The 15,532-nt window shown below is 36.9% G+C and overlaps 1 long non-coding RNA gene across 1 annotated transcript; it reads right to left on the bottom strand.

Moving 5' to 3' along the window:
• Window positions 1-314: 314 nt before the first annotated feature.
• On the bottom strand, window positions 315-2,730 carry LOC132847890 (uncharacterized). The gene is made up of 5 exons (XR_009648671.1): window positions 2,196-2,730; window positions 1,548-1,623; window positions 1,329-1,413; window positions 691-741; window positions 315-396 (listed from the first exon to the last, which is right to left on the bottom strand). It is a non-coding gene; the product is annotated as an uncharacterized LOC132847890 (long non-coding RNA).
• Between the last annotated feature and the right edge of the window lie 12,802 nt (window positions 2,731-15,532).

The raw sequence follows: 15,532 nt of genomic DNA, 5'->3' as shown, positions 1-15,532 counted from the left end.
TGATTATGTGCTATAAAGTCTGAGTTTAATACAATTTAGATTCAGGTAGTTAGATTTAGTTATTATATTTTTACACTTTATCACACACTCTCCTTCTCTCAGATTTTTCTCAACACTTCTCATTACAAAAATAAGTTTTTATTTTGTTGCATTAATTGGAGATTAACATTATTCAGGAAAAAAAGTATAAAAATTGTCTGAATTTTCCCTTACATAATTACTATCATTAAATAAACAGTCATTAATATTTTAATTCAAAGTTTTTAATATTAAAACATTACATATAAATTAACATAAAATATAATATACAATATTTACAATATATACAGTTTATTGAAAATATTAGATGTTCTTCTTTCTCCTCGTCCTCTTCTTCTTCTTGAGTGAAGGAAAATGCTGAAAAAAGAAAAGTAGACATGCACTGATTATAATGTTATATTTCTTTTATATATAATGATAATTACCAATTTAATTTTAATTACAGTTTATTACGTTATAACAATATTATACTATTATTGCTCTGGTCTTAATAATTATGATATTCCAAAATTGTCATTCCACATGTATTCTATTCAGCAGATTTCTATTGAGCAGATTGAAGAAATTCAATCATTGCAAAGTGTGTAATGACTGCAGAATAAAATTGTGTAGCCTTTGTCTGAGAATTATTGTGTGCATCAGAGTACTTACCACATCCTGGCCAGCTTCCCTCGCCTGAAGCACAGCAGCAATCTGCTCGACCTGCACACACATATGAATATGATAGTAAATTACAGTGTTTCATTTATTTGATTTGTGTATGATGATTGAATAAGCATGTTGTTGTCCTTTGGCTGCTCCCTGTTCGGGGTCGCCACAGCGGATCGTCCGATCCACATGCTTTGATTTGGCACAAGTTTTATGTCTGATGCCCTTCCTGACTCAACCCTCCAATTTTATCTGTGCTCGGGACAGGAACTGAGCGTTAACCGCTCATTGGCTGGCTTCATTTTGGTGAGAGCACAAGGTATGATTGAATAAGTTTGTTATATGTTATAATTATATAATAATATATTTGTAATATGTTTGGCCCCAGTCGGGTGGATTTTCTCCACTAGGGGAAAAATGTACTCATCTGCAGAGAGACAGAGAGACAGAAAGAGAGAGAGATAGATGAGTGTGATGGAGACATGCTGCTTTGTCTTTTGTTTGGCTCCATATTCCAAAAGCAAGAGGAGTGTAAAGTAGACTGTAGACACTGTTGTATTTAAGAAAACACTTCTTATGTTGTGAGGAAGTGTATTTGAGCTGTATTTGTGTGTAAGTTTGTATATGACTGTGAGACTCACGCAGCATCCTGATCTGTTCGTCCAGATCAGCTGACTCCAACATGTAGATAGTCAGCGGCTTCCGAGCTGGTGCAGGAACAGCAGACTGGGAAAGTAAAAGATTATTATTATTGTAGTAATTAGAAGTAGAATTGGTGGTAGAAAAAAATAAAATTAAATTAATTAAACATCAAAGATGTAGGTAATATATTATAATATATTGCAATATTAAGCAAAAACCTTGTGTTATTGGTGTGTGTTTAAATCTGTTTAGTTGCAGCACTGTTCAGTACGTCAGACTGGGAGATGAAGGAGCCTGTAGACAGAAAAACAATGTATTTTAACTTAAAATTGTATTATTTTGGGGAGAGAGAGAGAGAGAGAGAGAGAGAGAGAGAGAGAGAGAGAGAGAGAGAGAATATTAATAAACTATAATTAAATAAAAGCCTGTAATGTTTCCTATTAACCCTTAAATACAATATGACCCTCACTGTGCTGTTGTGTAAATGAAATGATTAGCTACATTCTACAGGTAGAAAACACATTGTAACTAAAAGTCCGGAGCTAATCATGTATGTGTCTAATCACTATGTTACACCTGCTTTACTGTAAAACCTGTAGTGAGGATTGTGAAAAGTCACCAAACAACAGAGGAAATATTTTATTGTGAAATTAAAATCGATTCTTAAGTCAAGCTCATCGATTCGGTTCAGTATTTTTACTGTCATTTATACCTGTGTCCAAGTTCGCTAGCACAGTAAGTAGCATTGTGCTAATTCACGTCAAAAGAGGATCTCGTTTAGATAGAAAACATTAGACTGTAACACGGTGTAATTTAAACCTGCTTTATTGTAAAAACACTATGACATTAAAGTCACATTCTCTTACCGTGAGCTGACTGAGTTTGGTCGGGAGGAGCGCGGAAATCCATGGAGTTTTCTTCTAAAATCTCTTTATTTTAGTGCAGATATTCAATGTTGCTCCGTTCAGCTCAGTGTTGTGTTTGGATTTAAAATGATTCGATGGAACGCGGCATCATAATAGAGGCAGTTTAAACATAAATAAACACGACGGATATGACGTGTGCACAGGTTCATAATTGTTGATAACAAGCATTAATAAAATATATCAAAAGGAAAAATAATAAAGCTATTATTATTAATGAATTATTTAAAATTATTATTATTATTATTATTATTATTAGTAGTAGTAGTAGTAGTAGTAGTATTTCATTGCGAAGCTACAACCTACTGTATTCATGCTCTATATCAGTGTATGTTCATGATCTAAAAGGCACACAGGAGATATTACAGTCTGTAGCCTACTGCAGAAGCTTTGTGAAAGTTTTAACTGAAATGAAAAATCTCATTTAATTAACAAACTTTATCTGATCATGTTACGTGCTGTGTTTGTAAGTTCTGTTTTTTTTTCTTTCCCTCTCCCTTTTCTCCGCTGTCTCCTCATATCCCTGCCATTGGACATCTTTCCTGTCAATCTTGATTATCCTGTGTGACATCACTCTTCGATCCCCCAATCAACACCCGATCCCGCCTATTTAAACCCACCACCATTCATTCATGGAGTTCGCTCGTGTTTCTGTTGAACTTGAGCCGCGTTTGATAACCTGTGTGCTGATTTGCTTGTTGTGGTGTTTTTCCGTTTGTATATCAGACTGTTCGTTAACCCAGTTTGTTAGTCACTCGTTCTGCGTCTGTACGTTAGTGTTCATTCGCCCTGTGTTTGTGACTTTGTTTATATTGGGGAAAATGGACAGGTAAGTACGTCACGTGACCTACATTGTGCAACACGTAGGAAATCATTACTGTATTAGACACACTAGTTTAGGAGCGCGTGCCACCCTCTGTACGTTTTGTAGTGATGGTGAAGTGAAGCTTTCTTAAAGCAGTGAAGCTTTCAACCCAATTGTATCGGAATAAGGTTCATTACTCGAAGCTTTTCAAATCAGAGCTCGATGAGGACCTCTGCTGGTGAAAGCGCGATCACACAATGTTCCACAACCAAACAACGTGTTAATTTTAGAAGCAAAAATTAATGGATTAACAAATTAAGGATAGATTAATAAGTAAATTAATCAATATATTAAATACATGACCAAAGCATGTTCCATTGCATATGTATGGTAACTCCAAACAAAAATGTAATAAAGATCACTTTTTGTATGGTGAATGTGGACATTTTTACTGTTTTTATAAAAGAATCAAACTCATGAATGTTGAAGGTACATAAGTGCAGACACTTTTACATGATTTATAAATCTGTCTTACAGACTACTGTACTGTAGGCTAGATGGATGCTTTGTGCTTAATTATGTTTTATTAAAGATAAGCAGTCAGCAATCAGGTGTCCACCTGTTCAGCATGACTATATAGACACAGAGTCTTATTTGTAAGTGTCAGCTCGTGAAATGGACATTGTAAGTGCTCTTGAATGGGTGATGCTTAAAGTGTAAATGACCGATGAAAATGAGTGAGATATTGCTTAAAGAAATGCATATATTGTGGGATGGAAATGAATGTTGCTATAAGCTTGGGGGAATTAATTGTAGTGATTTATGGGTAACCTGTGGTTTTATTTAGGAACAGGATTTTCTCCACAATGCTGGGTCTGAGCTTATTTCTCTTCTTGCTGACCACTTCGCCAGCCTTAGAAAATACCCGTTCACAGGGTACAGAAGAGGCAGGAGAACACAAAAAGCTCAGGGCCAGCATGTATACATGGAAGGGTAAATTTGCTTGTGTCAAAACTGAAGTGGATTTTCAGAGCGGGGGATGTTGGGTTCACTCAGGTAGTCATGGACCTCAATGGTTGCATTGGCAGTGGCACTCTTCACCTTTCTTGTTTCCATCACCCGTTGATCAAGATGATCCCACAGTCCTGTCCCTGAAAAGTGGAAAAATTTACAAGATTTTATATGTGCAGTAAAATACAATGGGCCAATTATAGACTTTATGTCCTACCTGAGGTGCCTGCAGCTGCTCAGATGCTGTTTCCCTTACCTTTGTTGCACACTCAGCTGTAAGCCTTTTGATAGCATTCTGGGCATTGGATGGATTGCAAAACCCAATGGTTTTAAAACATGGATCCAGGAGAGTGGCGTTGGGTTATTTGGCTTGCTGTTTCATAATGAGCCAACCTCTCAGACATTAGTGTGATGAGGTTGGTGCAGAGCTGTGCTGCCTTCTCATTAGTCACCACTTGCTGCTTTGTAGATATAGCATGCCTCAACATGCGAATGAGGGGCATGACCTTGGAGCCAGACAGTTTTTTTTCTGCAGAAAGTTCAGTGGAGTTTAGTGGAGACAGTACACCAAGGCACTCCCACATTGTGTGCTACTCTGCTGAGGATAGAGGAGCCAAATCTGTCCTCAGGGACACCAGTGCACCACCAACTGGTTCACGCTGTTCATAAAGTCTGCACAGTATATGTGCTGTTCCAGTGCATCTCTACTTATTGCTGTAATTTATGAGGGTTTGCCCGTCTGTTGCTGGAAATTGACAAGTTGCTCCTTTGCAACAGTGCTTGATCGAAAATGAGCAACAATCTTCCTTGCCTTGCTCCTGATGTCTTCAAGCCCTGGGAAGTCAATTGCTTTAACAACAAGGTTTAGAGCATGAGCTATGCAAATGGTACTCCTTAGCTGTAATTGTTGGCACATGCTATCATATTAGCAGCTGCATCAGTGACAAGACATCTAATTTTAGACTGAATCCCCCATTCCTCAATGAGAGATGTGTTCACTGCAGCAATGTTTGCTGCTGTATGTGAAGCAGGAAATTTTCCTACTCCCAGCAACACCATAGCAAGTTGTTCTTTACTGTCAATGAAATAGACTTTGTCTCAAAAGTATAAAGTGTGAACCAATTAAAAAAGAGCATGCTATTAAGCGGTGCACAAAAGGCTTTTTTTTTACATTGAATCGTATAATTGCCCAATGATGAGTGAGATTTAAGTTATAAATATAGGCTTTACTACAAAACCATATATATCCACCTTATTGGGTGAAATCAAATGAAAGTGTTCCCACATTTCAGAACTCAATCTTTTTGTAACAGGCTTTATTGACAACTCGAACCAATAAGCTCTCCTAAACTCGCTATACAGTAATAGATTCCGTGTAACGCAATACTCAATACAACCCACGAGGGCATGCCGTGTGTCGCGCACGATCAGATAACGAAGCGTCAGACGTCAATGGTCAGGTGATTTTGCCAGAACGAATCAAGCTTCGATACAAAGTTTCAGTGAAAATCGGTTCATTTTTTTGACACACGCCTCGGAGCTTCGCTGTCCTTGGTAACATCACTAATTTAATAGCATTATTTATTTTACAATTATGAAAACATTAGAATATTTTAAATAACAAATGATTGGAATAAATGGGATCAGATTAGGTTGGAATAAAATTTTAATAACTTTGTATGTACACAAAGTACTTGTGCTGACTGAATATAAATATACCAGTAAATTGTTTCTGAAGCAAACATTGTGTGTAACCAATGTCCATAACTGAACTGAATAAATCCAATGAGTTATATTTCAGTACAAAAGACACTATCCACGGCTAACAGTAATCTGCAGCAGCAACAGTATTAAAACATATAAAGCTTCTACAATTCTAAACTGTGACTTGCAAAATAAAAGTGATGTATAATTAAGAACATTGCATAAACTTTTGTTATCTCTTTCTTGTGTTACTGCAGGCTTACACTAACAGCAAGAGCAATATACCACCAGCCCACACATACAACCACCCTGCTGGCCATGAACCTATTGTAAATTCCTCTGTTATTACAGTCTGCTTACCAATGCAAAGAATGTTTCTAAATCATAAGTGGGAAACGTTCCTCTACTCAGGGATAAGGGCAGCATGAAATGCTGTTAATTTGTTTTATTTACATTTATTGATATGTTCTCTTTTCTGTAGTATCTGAGGCTACATTTAAATGGGTCACTGTCTTTATGACTAACAGAGTGAACTTCTCTTGTGTCACGTAATTTAGAGATTCAGTACCATCGACATGGCAGTTTTTTTAAACAGCATCCACACATAATTAACAGTAATAATTAAAACTGGAATAAACAGTACAGTAATAGTAACCTGTTATTAGAGAGCTAGCATAGAATTCTCTGTACACTGTACTTAAACCATGCTATCACCTGTTTTGTACATCTTTCATCCTCCTCTCCTGTATCCTTTGTTCACCTGCTGTTTGGCTTTTTCTTCCACTTGACTGCTTCTAGATATCCACACATTATATGAATTCCTCCATCTTCTGCTGAAGGTCATTTTAGTTGTCTAAAAAAACATTTGTACACACTGAACACTGGAAGCATATTTTAACAAAACATCACTTTAAACTCAATTCTACTGTGTTTATGTTCAAAGGATTAAAATGCTGGACAAGATACCTTTGTTCACAGATTTCTTGATAAATACAAATCAGCATGTACTGAGCATTACCATAGTGTAGGCATTCTACTAGACCAAAGCCACAATGTCTCAGCATAGAGCTCTGTCTTTTCAGCTGGATCATAAAGTCACCTTTATCATCATACTATTGTCTGATTTCTGTTAAACCCTAACACTTTATTCATTGCTGGCTATAAGAGCTGAATTAGTGCTACTGTTTGTTGGAAATTGGTGAACTGTGTCATGGTAAACAAAGAAAATTGTCAAAAGACATACAAGTATTTTTCCTTAAGTTGCTTTATCTTAAACATATTAGATGTGTAGCCTCATTTCTGTATAAATTTGTAATCACATAGAAGAGTTAACTCAAACATCAGAGACATCCGTAATCTCACGTTTTAGAATAGATTCAGTAACAGAAACATTGACATTTAGCAATCAAATGTAAACGCAGTTAAAGTGACAACAAACTTTCTACTGAACTTTCTATTCTCTAGAGGAGTTTCTTTATTTATCCATTTTACAAACATCTGTTCTAAGAGGTTTGTAGATGTACATTGCTCTAATTCATAATCCTACAAAGTAACATGCAGCTGTACATACATGCATAACACACACAAGACTGAATGACTAAATGAATGCACCATTTAATTAATCAGTAAATTTTAAATGACTATTGATTACAGTGTATCATGGACAAAACTGTCAGGAAAAGTACAATAAACTTAATTTCATGTCCTGTGCACCTGTAACACACTGTGGAGTGTTTGCTTGTTTGCTTCTTTATTCATTTATACCACAAAATTACCACAATAATCGTTTGTGTCTGTGGTTAACTGATAACAGGTTGGTAAAGGGAGGATCTTTGATGTGGTTTTATAAGTTTTTGTAAAGCCTTTCACTGACTCTGTATCACTGTGTTACTACAAGAGCACAATGATAGAGAGCAGAATCTGAGAGCTTTAGACCTCTGATAGTAAGTTCAGTAGAGTCTCTGCTTGTTCTTGTCTCTAATCGGGTGTCAGTAGGAGTGCTTGCATAACTATTTGACCTTGCACCTTTAAACAGTAAAAACTGTGGTGCGCTGTTAGGATATTGTTTGTACCAGTAAAGCCAAACATATTCACTGCTTGACTCATATGAACATTTCAGAGTAACAGAATCTGTTTCATTCCCCACAATGTTGGCATCTTCATCCTTTGGTCCAATTTTATCTGCAAAACTGGCTGGAATAAAAAAGAACATATAATCAGTGAAATATTTTTATTTGACAAATATTAACTTAAGATATGACTAGATTAATATAACCTGGTTATTGAGTAATGCAATCAATTAACTGAATAAATATCATTGTAATAATTAATTCAGTTGATAAACTGATGAAAGTTTATGACCTGTAACTAGATAGAGAATCAGTGGTGTGTATCTCACTATGTACAGTAAGTTGTATAGTTGAGCCATTTCTGAACACAGCTCTGTGATGATTCTGTATAATAGTGCTGTATGTGCTGAACTTTACACGTCTCTAGAAGGCCACACCCAGGAAGTGACACTGTTGTAGTGTAACTTTGTACAGATCATCACTTCACAGTATCAGTGACAGTGAACTGAGTCACCAATAAAACACAGAACTATTCTATTGTTGCTGATCAACCCACTGAATCTGACTTCATCTCTTAAACATGTTTTAGTTCTACAGATGTAGCAAAATCAAATCAGCTACTTACAAAAAAGAAAATATGTAATAACAATATTCACATTTTTTATTCCTAGAAAAGTATAAAATTCTTGCATGTAAACTTAACGCTGTCATTTAATAAGTCACCATGAGGTAAGTAAACCATCAGACCTGCCACTATTGTCTATGAGAAGTGGCTTTAATTTTGCAGAGTGAGTGAACATGTGGCAGCACAGTGAGAGTTTGGACAACCAATTCAACCAGATCTTGTTATGGAGCTATTATTGTCTGAATAGCTTTGAATCGTAGACATCAGAGTGTCAGAAAGCGGTGTTGACTAATATCCCATTTCCACCAAAAAGAACCGGGTGCTGGTTCAGAGCTAGTGCTGGTTTAAAGTTGGTTCCACTGGCGAACTTTCTAAAAACCAGTTTGCCTTTCCATCGGCTAGAGAGCTATCACAGAGCCGAGTGTTACATCACTGTATACGTGTCACGTTTCCCAGCAACTTTAGCGCAGCAGCGGCAAACACAAACACAACAACAATGGCGGATGTTGCTTTACTGTTAAATGCTCATGGATTTGTGAACCTACGCTGGCATCCAAAAGCGTTGAATCCAACGTGTACGTGCAGCTCCATGTAATTTGTATAAACGGAGGTTGTAATCGAGAAAGTACATAACATTATTTTATCATGAACACAGAAAAAAGTTAGCCTTAGCATGTAGCTACCTACTTTCATGTGTGCTGATAATTGATCATATCGCGGTAAAGTAAAAGTGTATTAAACATTAGTATACTTAAGGTACATTATCAAATGCGCTAACAGTAGCCCCACCCACAGCCCCTGACACAAGAGGTTCTTAAGTCTAGACCAGCAAGGTTTTGGTGCTACTTAAGAACCACTTTTCCTGGTTCAGAGTCGGTACTTTGGCTGTCGAAAAAGAAAGAACTGGTTCTAAATTAGTCTCTGGCTCAGAACCAGCACTCAAACTGCCTTGGTGGGAAAGGGGCATGAGTAAACTCACAGCTCACACTTAGTGGGTCAGAGCAGATAGAGTTTTGTTCAGCTTTAATGTTCATGGCTATGCTTCACATGTTTCTCTTGTGTCCAGGTCCAGTCAAGTTCACTTCTTGTCTCTTTTCATGTCATTTACTGCCATCTGCAGGTTTATGTACATCATCACCTCAAGTGCATATTGGCCACCAGTGGAGGGAAAGTCTGCAGCCTAGAGCTCATTTATTTGTGATGTGTTCCTTGTGTTTTACTTTGGATGAGAACTTTAGCTTCTTTATGCACTTTGGGATTAGCTTGAACCATTCAGGCACCAAAGCATTAATAAGGTCAGGTACTGGTGTTTGTGAAGTGTTGACTTTGGTTTCAAATGGTACACAACAGCAGTCTCTTTAGTCACAGTCCACTCTGGCTTTCTGGAAAAAAAAACGTTGAAGAGCTTCTTCCTTTTGTGAGGTGTGACCGATATTTCGGTTGGAAAAAACATTGTGCCATACTACCTGTATGTAAACCCAGGGTCAGGATGGGCCTGTATACAAAGACTGTACCTTGCACACTTCCTAAAGCAAATGCACTTAAGCAGGTTCTACAATTACACCTGCTTTGTACACCTGGTTTAAGCAGGTGTACAAATGCCAGTATAACTTTAAGGCACTGATTAAGCTTCCTAACTGTTCCCCGAGTCTGTGCTAGAGTGGGGTGTGATAAGCTAGCACTGGGTCTGCATCTGAGTCTTGGCCGCTAAATTGCATTTAATTTTAGTCTTAGCTTTTTAAGAAACAAATAAAACATATTGTTGTGCATGAACACACTCGGTTTTGATCTGCCAGCTATAAAACCATTTATACACCACAAAAACTACAGACACATCACAGAAACACACTGTCTCACATATTCACACTCCAACACAATAGGAAACTAAGATTGTGTGCTACTGATTGATCTCTCTCTCTCATCTTCAATCCATGACCCCACACATGACTCAAGCTCAGACAAAAAATAAAAATAAGTTCAGACAAAATAAACATGTATAGAAAGCATTATTTACTAACAAGGAATGATTATATAGGTGCTGTACATTGCAGTATCCTAGCTGTCTTTTTGCCAAAGTCATGAGTGTTCGTATCAGTGCCCAGTAAGTTGCAGATCTGATTACTTCAGGTCTCCTGGAGGAAGAAGATGGGGAAGAGTACAAACCAATGAATGATTCCTCATCTTCAGATGAACAAGAAATCCCCCAAGCTGACAAAGAAACTTTTTTTTTGTCAAAGAACAGCAAAATATCATGGTCTTCTTTACCGTAAGGCAACCAGGGCAGAATGGAGGCAGAAAATGTCATGATGACGACCCAAGGGACAACAAGATATGCTGTTTTCCATGCCCAAAATATTGTCTCAGCATTTTTTATGGTCATTACACCAGCCTATGTATGCACTCAGGGCTGCTAATCCTGGCACGTGATACAGAGAGTGGAAGAGCAATTTTCATGTCACAGTGTTTTTGAAGGTCTTTCTCACTTTTTCAAGAATGTTGCAGTTTGATAACAATGAGTCAAGACCTGTAAGATTGGTGATAGACATAAGAGAGTTCTGGGAGAAATGAATAAAGCACCTGCCGTAGCTCTTTAAACTTGGGCCTGAAGTGACCATGGATGAGCAGTTGGTTCCATTCAGAGGTAAATTTTTATGTAATTTTTTCATTTTCATATTTGTAATGAATTATATTATTATATACAAATGTGTGTGTGAAGTTACTAGACAATAAAATGCTCTTCATCTGCAGTGTAATTATTCCAGTCAGAACAGAGAGGCTCATAGAGTCCACTGGCATTGTGAAGTTCTGCTATGAGGATTGAGCCGAGCCTGGTCTTTAGTGCACTTATCAGTGAATATGGAATTGTACCATGAGGGGAGAAATCTTTATTATATAAATAACACAACACCCCACTGCTACTTGGGCGGAGAGATTAGAGCAACTCTGAGCGAACTCTTTGCTCCTCACCAGGGGGCTTCTCAGGTGCTGCGAGCAAATCACTCCGCCCAAGTAGCAGTGCTTCGCCTTCTGAGAATATAGTCCCCTGTATGTATACTGTTAAAAGATGCCTGTATCTCATGACCTTGTTATTTGTACACGCTGTGACTATACAAATCACAACATATAAATAGGAAAATGTTTGCGTTATTTTGTCACTTATTGAGAGCAGTATGTTAGCTGGAGCCATTTACTTCCAGTCTTTGTGCTAAGCTAGGCTAGCGGTGGGTGCGTCAGGCGGAGTTACGGGACGCGCAAAGATGAAAAGGGTATGTGTGCACTTATCTAACTCTGGGGGATACAGTGAATAAACTAAAATCCCAAAAAGTCGACGTGTTCTTTAAGTGTTTGCTCTGCATTTGTGTAATTACTATTGTAATGGATCTTTTTTTGTCCATCTAGGAACAACGTGATGTAAATATGAGACGGGCCCTCGTCCTTCGTGCACTTCCTGTGTACCTGTGCGAAGATGCCTTCAAGTTCTTCAGGACCTGTAATGTAAGTGTACTGGCCTCACTATCAATCCCTTTGCCTAGCTATTCAGTCAGCTTAAACATATGACATCACTCAACAAACTCTGGGAGAACCAGGGGGGTATTCCAGAAAGCACGTTATGTGAAAACTCGAGTGAACCCTGAGATGAGGGAAACTCTTGAGTTATCCATTCCAGAGGGAAACCTTAACCCAGGACCAGCTCCTCTGCCTCTGTTGGACATGGTGGAGGTGAGCACCACTTCATGTTCATCTACTCAGCAGGATGTTAGGACACAGATGTGTGTTAAACAGCATCTGTTGGTGGTAAAAATTGCTAGAAGTTAAATTATCCACTGAATAAACTTTTACTTTGTTTAATATGTGAAATAAAACCAAAGTGAGGAGCTATCTTGAGACTGTTTTTATATTTCATTTTCAGACGATTTAAATGAAATAAAATAGCCTAAAATAAAATAAAACATTGAACAACATTCAACCACTTCCTCAAAGGCTAATATAAAAGAAAGTGATAAATTCAAAATGAAAAGACAACTGCATTTAAAACTTTAAAACAGAAAATGGCTGCTGCCTGTTTTCTCCCGTTGCCATAGTGAATCAAGTATTGGAGCTCCATTGATGATTGCTTTTTACTAGTCGTCAGGCAGGAGCTCAACTCAGAGTTAACCTATTCAGAGTTGACTTATTTAACTCAGATCCGCTGTTCTGGAACTGAAAACTCAGTTTCACTTCACAGGGTAAGTCAACTCAGAGTTCAGGGTTAGGCTCAGAATTTGTTGAACCTCCTTTCTGGAATACCCCCAGGACCTGTTTATGAAGTTTACTTGAGTTGTTATTCTGCAAACTGACATATAGAAATTACATAAATGAAAAGGTAAGTATAAAGCATTCAACTAAACAAAAAGTATGCTAAAAATAGTTTAAACATGTAGGTTAGTTGCAGTCTAAGTGCTAAGTGATAGTAATGTCTAGACATCATTAGCATGATTTGTATCCTTGAGGGGCTGAACTCATTCTTGTCTTATTTGTGTTTTATAGTCAGCAGATGGTCCAGACCTCACTGACACTCCGGTGGCTCTCCTGACAGTCGTCACGGATGACCCTACTGATGAGGCCCTCTTTAGCCCTGAGAGCATCTGTATTGTCGTGGAGGATGAAATACTTGTGAGTGGTCCCACAAATCTGGCTGACTCATTTCTTCTGCTCTTTGGGTACATCTATGCACTAGACCTACAGTATCCAAAGAATTTTTATCCAAAAAGTTATCATGTAGTGTTGATGCCCTACCTTGATGTTGCCAGTTGAAGTACGGCACAGTAGAAACCATCACTTTATTTGAATGTTTAATTTTAACCGTGTTAAATGGTTCCACATTCTAATAGTTGTCATTGCTGTTGAGGATAGATTATACTTAGAATCTTATTGAATTTTATCATGAATCCTTTGTGAGTTTTAATCCTAATTTTTACTGAATAGTGTGAGATGGAGACCCAAAATACTGAATCTACCCTCTGTAGCAATGACCACTATCAGAATATGGAAAAATAACACTTAATGTACTTTATAAAAACAAAATGTGTTTTAAAGTCATTTCCTTTTGTTTTAATTTATCTCAAGCACTTTGTTTTGACTGATCTGTTTTGATTCGTGCCTTTTAAAAAGCACACGGTGTTTAATAAAAAAAATTGTTAAATTGTCACTTTAGTGTTTTCTAACATTACTAGATGATTATAACTGTGTAGTGGGCCGACATCAGTATTTCAGTTTAGAATTAATTTTGAGTGCATGTCCCACATTGAGCTGAAGAATATTTAAAATTTTGAGTGTATTTCCCACATTATATGAGTTCAGGAATATTTAAAATTTTGAGTGAATTACTTCCTAATTATAAGTTGAGGAATATTAATATTTATAAGATAACATTGAGATAATTTAAGGCAACTAATTTTTGTTTTATCTAAACTTAAATTTTTTTTGTAATCTGTTACTAAATAATTTTTGAGTTCTGTGAACTTATTAGGGTTTACAGTGTGGTTAATCTGACAGACTGATGATGAAGTGAAGGTAAACGTGTAAATAGCTCCATCTCATGAGAAAAGCATGGCTCTACTGATCCAGTATATATGCAGGACAGTGTGGTGTTGCTGCCTTCACTTGATAATACACTGGTTTGGTCTGGTGCAATGCTGCTTTCTAAACCTTTCTTATAAAAACATTACAATTATATTGTGACATTTTAATCATAAATGACAATATGCACATGGAAATTGTGCTTCATGTGTAATGATCATGACTTACCAAGATCAGTCATAGGGAAGAAAACCTTGTTAGTTGTAACTTTAGAAATAAACATCAGTGTTGTGTCTGTAATGTCTCCACATTTAGCTTTACACACTCGTATTTATTCATCATCATCACCATTATGCTTCATCTCATTTTACTTATTCAGTCTGCTTTTAACACTCGAAGACTAAAAAAATATTTTCCATCAGCAATTAAATTGCACTAGAACTAAAGGTTAAAGTCCATGAATTCGTCATTTTACTTCTTTCTTGAAATGAAAATTTGCTTTGTGTCATTCATTATAAAAATTAAAAATGTACTGTTTATTCAGGTAAAGTACTATTTTCTCATATTTTTGCTGATTTACGATCTCATGCCTTATTGCAGCATTGCAGAAAAAGAAAAATGTTTAAAGCCTCAGATTCCCAAATGCATTGTTCCCTAAGTGAATGACTTCCTCTTAAACCTTTTAGATATACAGACCAGCTTTTATGTCTTTGACTTTGATAAAACTACAACTTTAAACCTTGTGGAATTAAGCCTTGAAAAATACCCTAATCTGCTATGAGACCTACAGATTATATAATAAAGTTTAAACCCATGCATAGATAGCAATCCTTAAGGTAAGAAAGACCCTGATGATGTTTCATGTAGTTTTCACTATCTGCTGTAGGGCCTTGTGCTCTGAGTTTCTATACCATACATTGCTCCAGCTGCACAGGATGCTCTTTATGTTTCCCATGAACGTAGTAAAGCTTGGAGGTTGGTGTTTTTTCTCATATCTCTGCAGGAAACTGATGTCTGTGGTTAACTGATAACAGGTTGGTAAAGGAAGTGTCTTTGTTGTGGTTTTAGAAACTTCATATATACCATGTTGAAGTTTTTGTACAGCCTTTCACTGACTCTGTATCACTGTGCTGCTACTTCAATGCCACAATGATAGAGAGCAGAATCTGAGAGCATTAGACCGCTGATAGTAAGTTCAGTAGAGTTTCTGCTTGTTTCTGACTCTAATCGATGATCTTCAGGAGTGCTCTTTGTATCAGATACTGACCTTGCTCCTTTATACAGTAAAAACTGTGGTGCGCTGTTAGGATATTGTTTGTACCAGTAAAGATAAATACGTTCACTGCTTGACTCATATGAATATTTCAGAGTAACAGTGTCTGTGTCTGTCCTGACAATGTGTGCATCAATCGGCCCAATTTTATCTGCAAAACTGCCTGAAAAGAATATAAAGAAATTAATTAGTGCAAGCATTTTTTGTAAAAGAATTTTGTTTAAATAAATTACT

Source organism: Tachysurus vachellii, chromosome 7 (assembly GCF_030014155.1).
Source record: "Tachysurus vachellii isolate PV-2020 chromosome 7, HZAU_Pvac_v1, whole genome shotgun sequence".
In the NCBI taxonomy this organism is placed as follows: Eukaryota; Metazoa; Chordata; class Actinopteri; order Siluriformes; family Bagridae; genus Tachysurus; species Tachysurus vachellii.
Note: the sequence above shows the minus strand (reverse complement) of the source record. Positions and strands in the feature narration are given on the sequence as shown.